We start from the raw sequence: 15,869 nt of genomic DNA, 5'->3' as shown, positions 1-15,869 counted from the left end.
ACTCTAAAAGTAGCTAAACCTAAATACTAACCCTGAGTTTTTAATGCGGGAAGTAGTTTTAATGCCTATATTAAACTTCACTCATAAAACGTATTATATTTTTGAAATTTAGTATTTTTAAATCAAATTTATTCTTTAACTTACAGATTTAGTGATTAGCTAAGGTAAGTGCAAAATTGTGCAATTTTAATGGCTAAAATCTATAAATCTTTGAGTAATTTTTAACTTTTATTTTGTTATATACAACGTCGAAATAAAATCTTTAAGTGATAGCTTATCAGCAGGTAAGGAATGGCTGCTTAGAATCATAGAAAATGATCAATAAAAGGATCAAAAATCTTTTTGTTCTTTTTAGAGATTCCAAGCTATTGCGAAAGAGAATCTTATATAAAGAACTATGCAAATAAAGGTACTTAGGTGAAAGATAGTAACGATTTGCGCTTTTTAGTTGTCACGAACTTTCATTTTAATTTTCTTTTCTCATAGGGAAAACATTTCTTGCAGAAGATATTGAACTGTTAAAAAATTGTAGCCAGTATTTCCCAGAATGCAAAAGTTATTTCGGCACATTCGAAGCCATGTATGTAATGAGTAAAAAGAAAGGTTTGGTTATAATAGTTAGCCTCTCAGACAGCGAAACACATGGTTAGTTGTGTTTGCTAGAACCAAGATTACAGATTTTCGTTTTACGTATATTTTTTTAAATTTCATTGTTTTAATAAACTTTAATGGCTAAATGCCATTGTATTTAGGCTGTTGGGGATATTACTTACAACTACAAAATGATATCGAGGCAAATGTCAAACATTAGGTCAAAGGTAGCCATTAAAACCTACGCACGGTCCGATCTCAACAGCATATATTGGGCATTAATACTCGAAATTTGTTTAGAAAACAAAGATCAAGTATAATGGGTACGCACGCCTCGGGTTTCCGTACAACTTTACAAAAACTTCATTGCCAGACAGAGAATCGTTAAACTTGAAAACAAAGGCTCCCAGTAAGAACACATTATTTTTGTTTCTGTTTTAACTTATGAGGCTTTTGTCGTAAGTCCTTGTGAAGCGGTTATAGTAAATAGTTCATAGCTACATAGCTACATCTCTATTATAATAGTCGTATTCCGTCTGTCTGTTTGTCTCTGCGCGGACCCCCCGCTGAGTTAGAAAATGATGTTACGGAAACACGAATATCAAATGCGATATATTTGTATCCACTTTGTTGCGACGGGTAAATTTAAAGGACGGGCGAACTCGTGGATTTTTCCACGGGCTAACGGCTAGTCTCTTTAATAATAGCCGTATTTTGTCTGTCTGTCCGCGAAAACCGCGTCCTGTTACAGAACCACGAAATACGATATATAAAGAACGAGCGACTCCGTGGATTTTTCCACGGGTTAAAGGCTAGTAGCTACATAATATTCCTTGAAGGATTGGAAAAAAGGTCCTTCTTGAAACAATTGTTAAGTAGCGCCAGAAATATTAAAGTATATTTTGCATAAAAAAGAACATTTTGGCACAAAAAAAGAGAGATACCAATATAGTACCAGCATCACCCGACTACGGGGATTGGTCCTTGCGTATAAACACAATTTTAAAAATCATCCAGGCGAGTGGTTTAGCTGATTTACCATACCACTTCGACATAAAGAGCTCTTAAATATCAATTTTTGTTAGACGTACTTGTTTATTTCAGGTTCTTGCGAACTACAAGTCCTCGAACAAACTGCTAAACGCAAGGAAAGTTATATTTATTTCTCATTTTTCTACTCATCCCAGATATTTATTTAACATAAATGTTTCATATAGGATTATCGAAAGAAGACGAATTCTTTAAGGGCTGTCCAGTTCAAAGTAGGAAATTTATTTTTGTGTTGTAAGAAGTTACTCGAGAACGTAGAAACTGATTATGAAATTGCTTTTTAATGCCTTACATTACCACTCAAGAAAATTTATTGCAGAAAAGATATGTAACATGCACCCTGAAGATGCCTCAAAACGTTTGGTAATGACGAATTAGTTGGTTGAGAAGGAATGCAAGTTGACTCTGTTGGAACAAAACTTTCTAGCTACTGCTGATTCATATCATTGAGACAGCTAAATTTATTTAACATCTGAACAGGGTGAAGTGTTTTAGAACCTAACCCATTTTACGTTGCATCTAATTTAATTAAGATCAGATGGTGTTATAGTGATTTTGATATTTATTCACAGATGTAACAAACATTTGATCACCATATAACCGATCTGAAGTCTGAAATATAGTTTGCGTTGTTTATTTTCCGGATTTCATTTCATGAATTTTTTTATAATAGTTTATTCAAGAAGCTATTATAAAATCTTTTAACCAATTTATTTTTAAAATATTGCTATATCTATGCAATGTTGTATTATTACTAGTCGGTTGCCCATGGCTAAGCTACTATTTTGTGCGACAGACGGACAGACAAACGTATATGGGTATTATAATCTAGACTAGTGCAAAAATCTACGGGGTCGCCCGTCCTTTATATATCGCCTTTCGTGTTTCCGTAACAGGACGCGTCTTTCGCGGACAGACAGACAGAAAACGGCTAATATTAAAGAGATTAGTCGATGAAGACCCGTGGAGAAATCCACTTAGGCAGAAGCACAATAAAAAAATAGGTTGTTTTAGATTTTTTGCTGACGTGAGCAGTGCAGGTACAAAAAACCGGCGAAATTTAGTTTATTCGTTGCCTGTAAAATGTAGAGGTTGAACCGCTGATCAAAATAATGTAGAGGATCATATATTTTCGACAAACGCTTAAGCACATATAAGGTTTTAAAAATGTTGCTGGCGTCAGCAATGGTCCGTCAAAACCCAAAAAATTGTGAAGAATATAATCCACTTTGCAAAAGTGACAGACAGACACACAGAACTGGCGTATTATTATATAAGACTAGTCGATAAAGCCCGTGGAAAAATCCACTGAGACAGGATAAAAATGAAAAAGAAGGGTCATTTGAACGTTGATGACGTTAGCAATCCATTCACACACAAAAAGAATAATTCAAACTTTGTTTTCACGTTGTCTCTATTGTGTAAAGCTTAAAGCAGTGATCAAGAAAATGTATATAATCATGTGCTTTTGATGAACGGGTAAGGCGATCTACGGGTTTTAAATTTTTGCTAACGTCAGCAAAGAGCAGTCGAAGCACAAAAAAAGTTTATTTTAGAAATTTATATACCTGTTGCTTTCATCGTATAGATCTTAAAACACGGATCAAGAAAATATATAGGATCATGTACTTTTGAAAAACCGTTGCAGAGATATTAGGGTTTGAAGGTTTTTTGATGACGTCATCAACCCATCCCTTTCGAAACGGATTTGGGACCCAGGCTTAGAAAACTTACCCAAATTGGTCTCAGACGGTCCCTAGTTACCCACGCGGTGAGAATCATTGACGTCACCACCTCGTTTCCAAGTTATTTGGCCTCAAAGTTTTAGGTGCACTGTAATGGCTTCATTAACAAATTGGGATATTGACGTTAAAGTAGTGTTATTTTCGTAGCGCCGTAATGTCAGAAATTTTAACATATTAGAGATGCATTTTTCGGCTACATCAAAGGAAAAGAAGTATATCTTTGCCTGTTACAGACAGAGACACACTTAGCGTGTTATTGTATAGACTAGTCGATAAGACCCGTGGAAAAATCCACGTAGGCAGGATAACAGAGAAAAACAAGGCGTATTATTATATAGATAAATGCACAACTTTTCCGGAATTTTGATTTAAATGAAAATACAAGGCAACAACATGTCCATTTAGGCATAATCAAAGCGTGGAGACGATTGTAAGCTTGCCTGCTGCAGTTATATTTAGCCTTCTTTTGTTGCGATTTAATAATAAATCCATCCTCTCATGAATATTCGCTAAATTCTGCTTTTTTTCAAACCCAAATTTTGTTGTACACATTAAATATGCTAAAAAAGCGTCTTGATTGGTTTAAAAGAGATTATTAATCTCAAAGGTGAAATCAAAAAATTCGAAACAGTTTTTCAAAAATTGCAATCGACAAGTCTGACCTCGCTATAAAAATTTAACTTCTTTAATTTATAAAAGCCAACCTTAAAAAAATTAAAAAGGAACTGGATTACTTTTCTGTCATCAACAAAATCCTTAGTGAAATTATTGGCCATAATTTAATTCCAAATGTAGTTTGTAATATATATAGACCAATAGCTTTTCTGATTGATATCATTGATGAAGTCTTGCTCAATGGATAATCAGTAATTTAAAAATTTCTGATGACCTAAAATGTTTAAAAAATTTTTTTTAATTTTTATTTACGAAAAGTTTCAGATAGTTTACAAAGGTTTCCAGATTTTTGTACATATGTGCGCCAATTTTGTTATGTAAAAAGTAGGACCAAAAGCGGGAATTAATTTTTTCAAGAAATATTTTTTATAACAACTAAAATTTTATAAGAACTAATTATTGGCAAAGTTAGCAAGTCCTAGTATCACATGAGAATTGAACTTTTCAAATTTGGCAGAAAAAAGTATGTATATGTTTTTCTCATCAATTTATACTGCTTTTATGGGCTTTTATGTACGTCCTTTTATGTCCTGATAGATATTAAACCAAACTTTACATGGTGTACAGCCTCTTTAAAATTGCTTTGTCTACTACCAAGTTGAAAACCTTTGTCCTTGATTTTCATGAAAAGGTTATACTATTCATTTCGGGTCATAGAATGTAACAACATCTCAGATACACTTTAGGGTATGGATTTTAAAATATCTTAGCCTGTCTATTTTGTTTTTTTCCTGTTTAGCAGCTAACACCTGTAATATATCGTCTTATATTGTCTAGGTGAATGTAATAAAATTCGTAAAAGAAAAACTATTACAAACCGTCCAGCCCCATAGCTGTTATTTAAGTATTAGTGATTTCCATAAAATACACGTTTCTTTCTATAATAACTTGAAAATTGACTTGAGTTTGTTATGATCTTGGAGGAAAGAATCCTCCAAAATATGATATATACTTTTATATACTGTTTTGATGGAAATAGCCATTTTCTAAGACACTGATACATTTGCCAAACAAAATTATAACAAATTTTTTTGATTAAAATAGATCAAGGTTCGCTTATCCAGTAGGGGTGCAGTTGGTTTTCACATATTCCGGTCTGCAAAATATCACAATGCAACCTGTTCAGAGTGAAAACTATTTTTCAAGTCCAGATATGTAGCAGCTCAAAAATACCAATGAAAAATTCTCCATTTAAGTTGATACGCCTGTTTCCATATTTCCTGGCTAGTTTAATTTTTACCTGGCATCAAGTTTATCGCTTTCTTTCCAACGTTATCAACCTAAAGCAGGAGAAGTACTGATTTCAAAGCAAAGATGAAACATCAGGTTTAATAACATGGAGTGTATAATTAAATTACCTTTCTTTCCACACTTCTGCTGCAACAAAGTGTTAAGCTAATTAATATTACACAAGCTGTTGTCAAATAATTTGACATTTGTGGAAGATTTTTCATCTGTAAAGAAGCAAGAAGATGCTGAAATGGCTGTTGTAATAACATTAAAAAAACACATTTTGAAGACAATGCGAGCATAACAAAAGTATATGGTAGAATTAACAAAGAAATGATGCATTTACCTTTCTCTTGAATAATTTCTTATTGAAACTTCTTTCAAAACATGAATGATAGTATAAATTTCGATAAGATTTACAATCTCTTTTTATAGAAAACGAACAAGGAAGTTGTACTTATATATGTCTGCTATTCTGTTAGCTGTGGCATAACAAAGTGAATAATATTTGTATAATGAATCTTTCGAATAACTGAGTTTTAAGTTGCTTTCCTCTTTCGCATGAAATTGTTTTGCGATACTTAAAAAAGAACTCAAATCAAAAATCAATAAAAATAAGAAAAATATGAAATAGAATGACTCATTTTTGTTATTTGTTGAGAAAATTTGATTTATAATGTTGCTACGTTTTAAGTGAAATTCAATATGTTGTGTATATATGTGAAACACCACTCTTTACTTTTATTCCAAAAAGCCCACCGGCAGATTTTAGGGTTGCTTATTGACGCGTAAATTTAATAACTCTTTGAAATGAGAAAAGTGGTTTAGCAGAGCACCTTGTTTTTTTAATTCAAAAAGGCAACAAAAATAAAAGTGATACTCAAACAGAAAGATTGTCAAAATTTATTTTACTACTGAATTAAAAATCTTAATAATCGATAACTAAACATGCATATATGAACGCCTTTAATTTTTTTCATTAAAATTTTACAGGACAATTCACGTTTTCATGTTTTACAAATGCAATCGTGGCAGCGAAATTAACTAATTTTAATGGGTTGCGGTGCGTCGCCACAGAGGCGAAGGGGCGTCGCCGCCTCACTTTTTTGCTAGATAATGATCATATTTTTTAAAAAAAGGTATATGTCAATGTAAAAAAGAAGTTGGATCTCAGAGCGTTTTTTAGGTGAAATGTTTTCTTCGACAGCGATAAGCGACATTTTTAACTTTCGTAACCTATCTTATTCCCCAAATCAAATCTGGCAACACGATCCCTAATTATTTGCTCAGGTGTGGCAAGAATAAACAACATTAGCCACGGGTGTCCATGCTAAATCTGGATTTATTAATTCTTTCAAAACTGGCACAATGTCCAAGAATGTTTTTTAGTTGTTTAAAGAGGAAAAATGATATTGCACAATCTATAACGCCTTGACAGTATTTACAACGCCTCGGTTTCAAGCTTATCTTAGTTTATCTTGTAAATAATTTGATCATGAAAAGTCAATACAAGGATCAATAACACAAAATAGAGTCAAAGTTGTTGACGTAATGGGAATTATAACTGTCCATGATTCACATTGAGATGTTTTTTCTTTAAAGAGAACGTATTGTTTTCACAAATTCGATGTAGAGAAAGGAGAAGTGTATTTCTTGTAGAGAAATTTGGGACGACACAAATCTTTCTGCAGAAGATGTTTGACGTAGCTATTTTTGATATTAAAGTCCAAAAAAGTTGTTTTTAAGAAATCTTAACTAAATGTGTCGACGTTGGACGTCATTTAGACTTCCGACAGACTCGCGTCACTTAGAGTTGCTATGGCAGGGGAGTTGGCTGAGATAAAAAAAAATATTGTTTTATTAACGTATCGAATTTCTGATAAGCCAAAATAAAAATGTTGAACCTACCCGAACCAATTTTTTATCACTTTTTTCCTCTTTGTAAAAAAAACAAAAACAAACGGAAAACATCAATTATACAACGAAGAAAACAACAAACAGATAAAGAAATTTTCTGTGTTTTTCAATGCGTTATTCAGATTTTAAATCTTATTTTTTACATAAAATTTCAATTAGAAATTGCAGGTAAAATTTTATATATCATTAACACAACGTTGCGTTAGAAAACTGCAAAAAACACAGTACAAGGGTGGGACTGAGATTTTTCCGTTGTTTTCGCTTCAGCAAAAAAACCGAAAATAACGACAGGAAAAGCAGCTGAAGTTTTCATGTTACTGAACTAAAAAGTTTAACACATCACCACTAACTATTCATCAAGTTTCATCGTCGCTCCAACGTGCAAATTTTATGATACAATATGACCATAGTGTCGCGGTTCTCAATGATACTATTAACAGTTTATAATGTTACAACTGACAATGAATATGAAGATACAGTAAATCTTGCTAAAGCAGATATCGTCCAAAAAAAGCTCTATAAGACAGCCAGTGGTACTTGGAATGGATAGATCTTAGGCTAAACTATCTAGACAATCTTTTGTGAACCAAATTAAATTTCATAACTATAAATGCTCCTCATAAAGCGGTAATTATAAAAATAGAATGAGGACAAAAAATATTCATCAATATTCTTACATTTTATTACATTATTGTCAACAATTATAAGCAAAAATTAAAATCCTTTTAACTGAAAAATCGAAAAAAGTCGTCAATCAAAGAATACTTTTAAAATTATTTATAGTTTATTTTTGTTATGAATATGCTTTATGTCTAAATATATAGCCTCTTAATTTACAATCCTTGTAAAGAGCTTGAAAAAACCTTTTTCGGTCAAAATTCTGTGTAAAACTATATTTTCGACAAAATCTATATAAAGCGGACATAGAGATGAAGTGAGCAAATTTTTTTTGCACCGATGGTATCTTCTTTAGGAAGATTCCACTGTTCAAATATTTCACATTTACCAACAAATATTCTCGCCTTTGTCACGTTAGTAATGATTTGCCATTAAATCACCATATTCTGCATTTTTTTCTCACGTTTTTAAAACATCGTTTGATTAAAATGACAGCTAATATTTGGCTACGGAATAATAGTACCGTAAAAGTACCTTAAAAGTACCGTAAAAGTACCGTAAATGTGAAGCTCCAATGCATTTGTAGTTGTATTGAGCAGTAATTATATAATAAATCCAATCACTTTATTTAGTGCCAACCAAAATGTTTATTAATAACGATTCTAACAGGCTTATTATGGTCATTATTTTGGATAATATATATTATATGTATATATATTATATACTTGGATAACGGAATTGAGTGATTCCTTCTCCTCCTTCCCCTATTTAAAGTCGGTTATGAAACGCACCAAGTTTGTATATCCCAACCATGTTCGTACATCATCACTTTAACATTAAGAGAAAAGGAGGCAGTCTCACAAATTTTGCAAAGAATAGTAGAACATCAATCCAATAATTCTTCTTACAATTACGCAGTGTTGTATTGTGCTTCTCACACATTTAAATATTTCAAGATGGCGACCAAGCTGCGAGTGTGTAACTTTCTTGGTTTGCATATGATATTGATAATGATGAATTTGACGAAGATTATGAATTCAGACACTCCAGATGATTTGAATTGGAAAAGATAGAGACTGGATTCCTAATAAAAGTTTGAAACATTTGTTAATTAAAAAGCTCGTACAGGAAACTGATACTAAATAATAGCGATACTTTATTATTAAGCATGCACATATAAATGACCTTTCTGAATGGACACGACGAGATGGGTGGTACTCAAAGACGGAGCGAATACATCCAACATTTTAACAGCAAATATAAAGAAATTAAACCTAAGTTAACACCAAATATGAGAACAAAAAGTTCTGAAATGAAAAGTAAATACTTTTCTCGTCACGCTAACAATCTGTGATGGAGAAAAATTGTTTGTTGATGAATTCAATTTGGTTACGTGTGTTCTCATATAGGTAGAACGTCTATGATGGACACAGTCCACAATGATTTGTTTTTTGTTTAGCCTTTCGTTGTCATATAAAAAGATTGAGGTTATTCGTGATTTATAACACGAAGTCAGTTCCAATGACTTGCGAATATTGTTTTGCTATGTCTTTACACTCAATGTTTGTTTCGGTTTAATAGCAGTGCATTCTCGCTGCGAGGTCAAGTTCTTTGTTTAAATTTTAGAAGAACCTTGAGGAAAGTCAAAGATAAAAAAGAAAACCCAAACCAGGTTAAAAAACTGTATGTGAGGTGTTTTTTTAGCTTTAGAAAAAAAATAGTGGTGTTCTAGCTTACTACAGCAAAATTCTATTTCGACGAAACATTGTTTTAGGATTACTTTAAAACAAATCTTAGTTAGAGAAAAGAAATATAAGCTGGCAAAAAACTGTGAACTTCGATTTTGTTAGGTTTGTTGCTTATCTAGCTATTTCAAAGTAGTTACCAAAGAGAAGGGGAATTTAAAATTAATATCATTCATTTCAGAAGCTTTGAAAGTCCTTGATAGGAAACGACGAACATGCGCAAAAACTCCAGTGAAAATATCATTTGGCGAAAAATTTGTATATTGCAAATGTAGAGTGATAGTAATACCATAGAGTTCTTCAGACTTATTTAAAAAAACGAAGGTTTCGATAGACAGTAAACACTAAAGTGCGGTGGTTCTTAGGAGGGTTGCGCCTAATTGGCCTGATCAATTCAGGACTTTATTTAAAAATTTGAGCAGGCAATGATAAAGAGGGCCAATAGAATAAGCTTCTTATTTAGCTACCCTAATTTAAAGATGTTATAGGAATATCCACAAGATCCAAGGGTCATTGGAAACAGTATTTTGAATATTCTATTCAAGTTTGGAGTGAGATTCTTTTTTGATCTAAATTTCTGATGGTGGCGATTTGATGTCTATAATTTTTGGTTGGTACGAAAGTGCGTGAATTGTTCTTCTTCTTGAGGAGTTATTAGACATTTTATGTCCTGTTCAATTTGTCTGTATCTACTTCACTTACATTGTAGTTATTTAAGTATATGACGTTTGTGAATGCCTGCGCACCTTTCGATTGTTATACTTTCATCCCCTTTATCTTGCTACCTTCTCTGGTTAGATGCACGTCCCAAATTTTGCTTTGCAGGCATGCTTTTCCTTTTGCGAGTTGAAGGGACATAAACTATAAGTAATAAACCTAATTAGTTTGAATTAAATTTTTATATTTTTATTTTTGTTTGTTCATTAACATCAATATTATACAGGTATTTTCGTAAAATCAAACGAACTTTGGAATAACAAAACTATAGTAGCTGTAAAACTCTCTGTCTGTCTGTGAGGCAATTTAAAAACCAGGGGCTTTGTCATTATAATCGCACCTATAATTATAGCAATGACCTCCATCCAAGTAAACTTCCTTACTTCATGTACACAGGCGGCAAGAATGCACGACACAGCGATGCAAGAAATACTTATTCACACAATAAAAAAACGTATCATTTATAGTGAACACGTTTTAGTATTTAAATTTCTGGCGGCAAAATACTGACTGTTATCACTCTACGTGGATCTTGTTGAAATACCTTCAATGCAGATTTTCCAAATATAGACATGACAACTCAAACGATGTCTTATAAGTTTTTCAATGACTTGTTATGTTTTATTTCTTTGAAAAACACCTTTTTTGTTGACGTAGTATTCTGGAATTAGTCGCAATATATATTTGCTGTCCGGTACAAAGCCATCTCCGTAAGCCTAAAAATGAACGAATTCTCCCGTCATGTTTTATGTGACATAAAACATGACGGGAGAATTCTTTTATTTAGGTTTATAGTTTCCTCTGGTGCGCCGGACCTAACTTTTATTACCACGTCAATGGTTGGATAGATGCTCTCATTATACGGTTTTTTATAATAGTTTGCTTTGCAAAATATATCTTATATCTGATTAGTCCTACTAAATTACACTTTTCATGTAAATACAAATAATAAGACTATATTTTGTTTTATAAACAGCTTAAATCTCGAGTGAAAACTAATGCCAGCGTTTGTTTTTGCAGCTCTACAGATTTTATTGTGCTTATGATAAAACCTCAACTTTAAACTCTCAAAAAATAAAATTGTTTTTGATGATCCCCAAGATTGCACGAACAACGATTTTTGTCATCGTTTCTCTCCTATTACATTTAAGTGCCATGGGGTGAAGAAATGATCATGAGTAAGTTTTAAAAAATATGGACAGCTATATGGACATATGAAGATATTTTTAGAAATATATTATTATATCTGTCTATCGAATAATTTATATCTTCCACCTTTTAACGTCTAAAAATGCAGTTTATTTCTGAAAACACACAAACTTAATTCAAAAGTCAACAAACAAATATCAGTTGGGTATAAAATAAAACAGGTATAAGCTGCATGTCCATTCTTTTGTGTTGGTTTATAAATGCCCATTCTTAGGTGTTGGCTTGTAAAAGGACGGCAAGTCATGGATAATAGCTACAGTTGCTTTGTGGATACACAAGAATAAAAATCTTTTGCTTTGATACGACCAACTATTAATAACAGTCTTTGTTTTTCTAGTTCTGCAGCCACTTTTGTGCTCACCGTTGCTGCTTTGCTTTTATCTATTTTGTTGCAAGAGATATCGTCTGTTATGACTTCTTTACCAGTAGATAAATCTGAAGAATTTCTATACGAACGCTGTCTTATTTTTTCGTCAAATAGTTCGTTTTGTATATCTTTAATTCTAGTGTTAATGATTTTTAAGCTGTTGACGTGATGTTGTTCAATGAGGTCTACAACTATCTTCCCTGCTAACGTTACTCCTTTATTCATTCTAACAGCTTTTTTTTGATCGTCATGTCTTGGACGAAATTGTGATTGATCGATGAGATTGTTCACTCGAGTTATTTTTTCCATACTTGAACGAAACTTTTCTATTGCAAACGATTTTGATACATGTCTCTCTCTTTTATATAATCACTTTTCATCACTGGGATTTTAAAACATTTTATTTCTGTAAAGAATGCTATTATAGAAACTAGAAACTAATTACTTTGAAGAAAGTGTTACGGTGAAATAACAATTTGTGTATTTGAACATTTTAAAGCAATTTTTACAAAACATTACATGTTCTCTGAAGAAAAAATGCCGGCTTTTTTCTCTAATAAGGATAAAAACAAAGAGTTTGAGTCGAGCTACTTGAGCCTAAGCATAAAATTATATTTACAAAACACCCTTGTTACGTTTTCCAAAAAAAATTATAACGCTACTTAACGTTAGTACTTAACACCAAGAGAATAATAATTAATAATCTAAAGTTTTTATATAGCGATATGTTGTTTTATTCATTTTAAATCCCTTCCACTTTTTATTTTCTATTTTTCTCCATGGTTTTATTTTCTGTCTCAATTCGTAATCCCTTTTTAAAAATTCTCAACACTTTGTTTTCATTTATTATACCTACCCTGTCATATTAATTCTTCTGATCTGTGTCAACGCCCTCTAACTGGTTATTGTTCCAATATGATTTGACAGATTAGCATCAATTGGATCATCAACCGTTTGTTAAATTTTTAGGTGATTACGTTAGACAGTATCGTTGTATAGTCTAAACATGTTACGATTCAAGGTGTAATCAAAGTTTTTGTATTCAAAAACATATAACAACAACAACAACAACAACAAAATTTTTTATAAAACCTACCACATGGTTCACCTTTTAAAAAAGAGTATTTTCTTTTTCGTGTTCACGGAAGCTTCTTCAAAATGTTGAAAAGAAAAAATTCCTACATAAATCTCAAGCGTTGTTTTGAAGCAGCTTACATTGAAAAATCTAACATCATTAACATTTAGCATTTTCTCCAAGGTTGGAACCAAACTAAAATTAGTTGATAGCAAATAGGGAAGCAAAGGGAATTAGAAGTCTGGGGTAAACGGAACAAAGCAACATGGTTTCGTCAAAAAAAAGTTTGGCGAAAGTGTGTTTGTAGTTTAAAATGTTCATTAAGAGTAGTGCCTTTGTTAAATCGACGATTTGTGAGTTATATTTCATTCTAGAACACTAGTTTAAGGAATGATAATTTAACTCGGGTCACTTTTGAACTACTATTAACAAAATCTTTAGATATTTTTGGTTTCTGTAAAGAAGAATTGAAATCTTAATGCTAACAACTCTTGCAAATCGCTGCTTAAAATTGCAGGACACGATTTAAAAGCAACTTGTAAAATAGATTGAGAAATTCTCTCAATTCCTAAAATGTTTTCGCAACTTTCATCTCTTGCTATGAAGTACCAAAGGAGACAACTCGCAGCCATCTCGCAGCTAACTCGCAACTAACTGGTGGAAACACGCAACTTGTAACTTGTAACTGGAATCTGTTGAGTTTGGACAGACATAAAAAGAAAGTTGGAAGTTAATATTGGTTGTTGCTGCTTCAAATCATTAATTTCTCATATAAATAAAAACAGGATGTAAACAAATCCTGCCGCAAAGGAAAAGTTGTGAGCAAACTAAATAACTTGGCCAAGGACAGTGTTGATCAAGAAAGTAAACCGATGTCTCAGTAGTAACTTGTGAAATAAGAAACCATTTTTTGTAACTTCCACGTTGTAATCCTTCCAAAAATAACCTTTAAAAAACGCCCTTGTTATGTTTTACTAAATTCTCAAATGTTTTATTTATATTCTAAACAAATGCTCTTATGCTTATTAAACAAGTTAAAAAGAACAGCATTTTAAAATCCACTTTACCTGGTTTTAAACAAGTTTTCTTATGCTTACACAACCCACCCTATTTTCGGGGGGAGGGGAGTGGCACCGTAATAGTCCAGATGAGTCCAAGCCAGAAACTTTATGACTTTTGTTTTTCATATCAAGAAAAGATGTAGGAAGATTTATTCCTGTTACAAAAAAAGTGGGTCCTTTATACATTTTGTCAAAGTTAGTTAAAAAAAATTAACAGCTCGCATTTTAAAGTTTATTAATTAAAAAACAACTCGTGAAATACACATGAACAAAACCTGCAAAATTTTAGATATTGTTCAAATTAATTGCCAGATTTTTAAATATTTACTGTTAACAGGGATAATGTTATTTCTAAAATTGATTTTCGATTTACATCATAATAGTATTATTTTCTTGATTTACATCATTAGGTTTCGCACATGAAACACAAGTACATTTTCTTGTCAATATACCAGATGTAAACTTTATAAACGTGACTCCTGTCACATAATTATTTTAAGAAAAACATCCTCCAACAACGCCCTGTTAAGTTGTACCACAATGTCAAATGTTATATTTATATTCTAAACTTTCGTAACAGACAATTTAATACAACGGTAATTGACGCTGAGCTTTCGTACGCAAATTTAAGTCTAACATATGATTTGTTGTATAGAGGAAAAAAAATGATTTTTAGATAAAAAAGCTCTTTGTATTTTACATTTATCATATTAATAAGTTTACTTATTATTCTTATGTATTGACATGTATAGATTCTAAAGGATCTTTTTATTATTTTCCAAAGGAAATATTTTCAGCAGAATGTACAAAAATGTTTAGTATAAATCTTAACCAGAGAGCGTATTTGGTACGTTTCGGAACAATAATGCATTTCAGGGCAATTTTGGATTTGTTCCTGCATATGTGAGTAAAATTTCTGGAACGCTTGACAGTGAGATCTCAAGTGGTAGAAAGCAAACCTGTTAAAAGGGTATTAATATACAATAACAACAAGAAAGCTACTGTAGTAAACGCGTAAAGCAAATCATTGAATGCTGTAATAGGATTTTTGTTTTCTTTATTTTTCATTTCATAGGACGCCAAGTTACGTGAATAAAATTGACAATCGCCTAAATTCATATTTTGATGAATTTTTAATCATGGTATCCTTTTTCCTCTTTCTTCCTTTTGTTTCTTGTTTGTTATTTATTTTTATATATCCTTAATCCCAGCTTGGCTATTGTGGCAGTTAAGTTTCTATTTCTTTTGTCAGGATAAAAGAGAAAAATCTAAGCTCTGTCCTGTGCAAGTCATCAAATTATATGTCATACAAAAACGTAAGAAAATCATGAATATTAAAGTTCTTTTTACATCTTCAAGACATGTTTATTTGTAAAACAAGAACACCTCCACATTTCTCATGTAAACCGGCATTAGCAGACACGCTTTTTTCATTCATATCTCTCTTAAACACTTCCTACAGTAGCTATATTTTCGTTTATTGTATGGGTCAATCTTTTTTTCATTCAGAAAATGGCTTTCTCTTGGGTCTGCAAGCAATAATTACAATAATTATTAATGTTTGTTTAAGTTTAGAAAAAACTCGTTTTCACAGTATAACAAATTTTCTGGTTCTTAGATTAAACAATATGTTACTGTTTATTGATATTTTCCCAAAATTATTCAGGCTTTATTTTATGGAGTTGAACTTTGGTGCACAGCTTTGGTGCACAGCTTTGGTGCTATTTTATCTATTGTTGTCGCGAGGCAAAAATAACAGTTCTCTTTGGGTGAGGAAGATCATTTCCACTAACACAAACATGTATGTTTGAGTATCTCCACCAGTCACTACGTAGGGACGAGTTCTCCAGTTTTAGTTTGTAGTCTCTT

The 15,869-nt window shown here is 32.0% G+C and overlaps 1 long non-coding RNA gene across 1 annotated transcript; it reads right to left on the bottom strand.

The window, feature by feature from the left end:
* Positions 1–4,876: 4,876 nt before the first annotated feature.
* LOC130655327 (uncharacterized) lies at positions 4,877–5,917 on the bottom strand. The gene is made up of 3 exons (XR_008984627.1): positions 5,638–5,917; positions 5,420–5,515; positions 4,877–5,341 (listed from the first exon to the last, which is right to left on the bottom strand). It is a non-coding gene; the product is annotated as an uncharacterized LOC130655327 (long non-coding RNA).
* Between the last annotated feature and the right edge of the window lie 9,952 nt (positions 5,918–15,869).

The sequence above is a fragment of the Hydractinia symbiolongicarpus genome, chromosome 8 (genome assembly GCF_029227915.1).
Source record: "Hydractinia symbiolongicarpus strain clone_291-10 chromosome 8, HSymV2.1, whole genome shotgun sequence".
Lineage (NCBI taxonomy): Eukaryota > Metazoa > Cnidaria > Hydrozoa > Anthoathecata > Hydractiniidae > Hydractinia > Hydractinia symbiolongicarpus.
The sequence above is the reverse complement of the archived record's forward strand: the minus strand, read 5'-3'. Positions and strand labels throughout refer to the sequence as shown.